The following is a 3,437-nucleotide window of genomic DNA, read 5'->3' on the forward strand; positions in this document are numbered from 1 at the left end:
AACGAGAGAAAGGCCATGTGCAGCCTTGTTAATTTTATTTGTTAAGTGAGCTCACACGCTAGTAAAGTAATGCTCAAAATTCTCCAAGCCAGGCTTCAGCAATACATGAACCATGAACTTCCAGATGTTCAAGCTGGTTTTAGAAAAGGCGGAGGAATCAGAGATCAAATTGCCGGCATCTGCTGGATCATCGAAAAAGCAGAAGAGTTTCAGAAAAACATCTATTTCTGCTTTATTGACTATGCCAAAGCCTTTGACTATGTGGATCAGAATCAACTGTGGAAAATTCTGAAAGAGATGGGAATACCAGCCCACCTGACCTGCCTCTTGAGAAACCTGTATGCAGGTCAGGAAGCAACAGTTAGAACTGGACATGGAACAACAGACTGGTTCCAAATAGGAAAAGGAGTACGTCAAGGCCGGATATTGTCACCCTGCTTATTTAACTTATGTGCAGAGTACATCATGAGAAACGCTGGGCTGGAAGAAGCACAAACTGGAATCAAGATTGCCAGGAGAAATATCAATAACCTCAGATATGCAAATGACACCACCCTCATGACACAAAGTGAAGAGGAACTAAAAAGCCTTTTGATGAGAGTGAAAGAGGAGAGTGAAAAAGTTGGCTTAAAACCTCAACATTCAGAAAACAAAGATCATGGCATCTGGTCCCATCACGTCATGGGAAACAGATGGGGAAACAGTGGAAATAGTATCAGACTTTCTTTTTTGGGGCTCCAAAATCACTGCAGATGGTGACTGCAGCCTTGAAATTAAAAGATGCTTACTCCTTGGAAGAAAAGTTATGACCAACCTAGATAGCATACTGAAAAGCAGAGACATTACTTTGCCAACAAAGGTCTGTCTAGTCAAGGCTATGGTTTTTCCCGTGGTCATGTATGGATGTGAGAGTTGGACTGTGAAGAAAGCTGAGCACCGAAGAATTGATGCTTTTGAACTGTGGTGTTGGAGAAGACTGTTGAGAGTCCCTTGGACTGCAAGGAGATCCAACCAGTCCATTCTGAAGGAGATCAGCCCTGGATGTTCTTCAGAAGGAACGATGCTAAAACTGAAACTCCAGTACTTTGGCCACCTCATGGGAAGAGTTGACTCATTGGAAAAGACTGTGATGCTGGGAGGGATTGGGGGCAGGAGGAGAATGGGATGACAGAGGATGAGATGGCTGGATGGCATCACAGACTCAATGGACATGAGTCTGAGTGAACTCCGGGAGATGGTGATGGACAGGGAGTCCTGGCGTGCTGCGATTCATGGGGTCGCAAAGAGTCGGACACGACTGAGCGACTGAACTGTCCACTAACTGTTACTATAGCCGAAGTCAACACATTTGGATCACTTGATTTCTTTGGAAGGGAAAAGTGAAGACTTCATCTTTCAGTCAGTTGTTCTTTCAGGCGCTTTTCCACAGTCTCTCCTGCAGTCCTCTACGTGGTCACCTCTGTGGACGCTGGCACACTTCTCCCAGTCCTTGGCGCCATGTTGGTGGCTGGCAGGCCATTCTAGGTACAGCACTCAGTGGAAGAAGGACACCTCACCCAAGGTGCATCCCCTCCCGGGGGCAGCTCTCCGTCAACGACTGGATTAAAGGCGGGCTGACTTGCTGAGAGCTGAGACCACACCGAATGGCCACCGCAGGCCCTGAACTGTGCAGGGCATTGGTTAGGGACCTTGTGGGAACTGCATCTCAATCAGTCCCTCCTCTTGCCTCTGTCACGTCCCTGCAGTCGACCTTAAGGGCGCTCCCCAGTAGCATTTCTATATGTGACTGTTCCTGTCGGAATCTGCTTCCCAGGGAACCTGGTCTAAGAAAGTTACCCTCTGAAAAGAGCACAGAGAGTCCCCTGTGCTTCAGAATGTCTTGTTTCTATAAATCTGACATCACCTACAGCATGCATTGCTGTCTTTTGGACTCGTTGTCTTCGCTACCAATAGCTTGCCTGTGGATGACGGAGGGGATACATTCCATGTGGGTATCAATGCTTCATTTGTGCCTTTGCTTAGGGATTTCTAAAATTCAGTTGAAGTAGTTTTCTGAACTTTTCTATATATTATAGGTTTTCTAAAAGATGTTGTCTTTAGTTGAGGGAAAATATTATTTGGTTCTTTTTTTGTGTGGTTCATTAAAAATAGTCCCTCATGTACTTTGTTATTGGGAACAGAATCCAGAAAATACCATAAGCTGAAATGTGTTAGAAACATCAGCGCTTCACCCAAATATATAGCAAACGTCCAACGCTATGTAATTTGTTCCAGCATTTGCTTCTTTACTCTTCTGTAATGCTTCCCACATATCATGCAACAATATTTGACTAACAAAGATACACATTTTGGGTTTCACCATATGCTTTTTTTGGTATTATTTCAGCCACTTCAACTGTGACAGAACAAGTGTTTCCTCAATGGATGTGGCTGTGCTTTTGTAAAATACCTTTGATGTAAAATGAGAAACCTCAAAAGAAGCTTCTAAACATATATTTTACCACGTTTCATGGCACTGTAGAGTTCTATGTGTAGTGTTGCATAACTGTAGAAATCCCTGAAAAACTGTACGGGTTTTTCTTCAAGTCTGAGATGCTTCATTTTAACCTATCCCATTCATCTTTGTGGCATCATGCTGCCATTTGCTATGTGTGTTTCTGGCGATATGGTAAACCAGATTACCCAGAAAGCTTCCTGTTATAAAATGCTCTCACATATTAGTGAAAATATAAAAAAGTCTCATTTAACAATGTGTAACTGAGGCAGAAAGCATGTAAGAACATTTCCAGTGGACTAAAAATGTATGAACTGAAAACCAGAGCCAAAACCACACTGGAAGGTGCTTTGACAGCCTGGGGTGTGGGATCAGAAGAGCGCTACAGGAAGTCTTTGTCTCAGTCGCACAGAGGTTTAGACCTCAGGACCTACACGAGAATAGGGGATAATGCCTTGGGACTCCTACGAGTTTAAGGGCTGCATTTGAGACTCCCACAGAAACCTGGGGCCTTTGAAGATTCACACTAGAAAACTTACCCACTGATGCAGAATAGTGTCTGAAGGACATTTGTATGTCTTTATTTAGATTTTAGATAGAAAAAAAATTTCCTGAAAATCCATAACTATGTCACTATCTTCACCCAGAGTTGGGATTGAAATCTTTCCGTCAGTATGGTTCTAGAAAACTCCAAGGTAATAAACTAACAGAGATCCAAGCCTCTGAAAATCCTGGGCTTCTGGCGAAGTAAATGTAAGCCTCTCAGGAGGAGTGCCCTCCTAGAGTTCTGCGAGTGCTGGAGAGCTGGCAGCGCAGAGTTAGAAAGCACGAGAGGAAAGACTTAACACCGGTTGAGTCGGTGTCCTCAGTGAGCTGCAGTTATCCACCCAAGAACTTCAGATTAGAGAACTACTGAGGAGGAAAAATTAGATATGGATGCCCA

Source organism: Capricornis sumatraensis, chromosome 1 (assembly GCF_032405125.1).
Source record: "Capricornis sumatraensis isolate serow.1 chromosome 1, serow.2, whole genome shotgun sequence".
NCBI classification, from domain to species: Eukaryota; Metazoa; Chordata; class Mammalia; order Artiodactyla; family Bovidae; genus Capricornis; species Capricornis sumatraensis.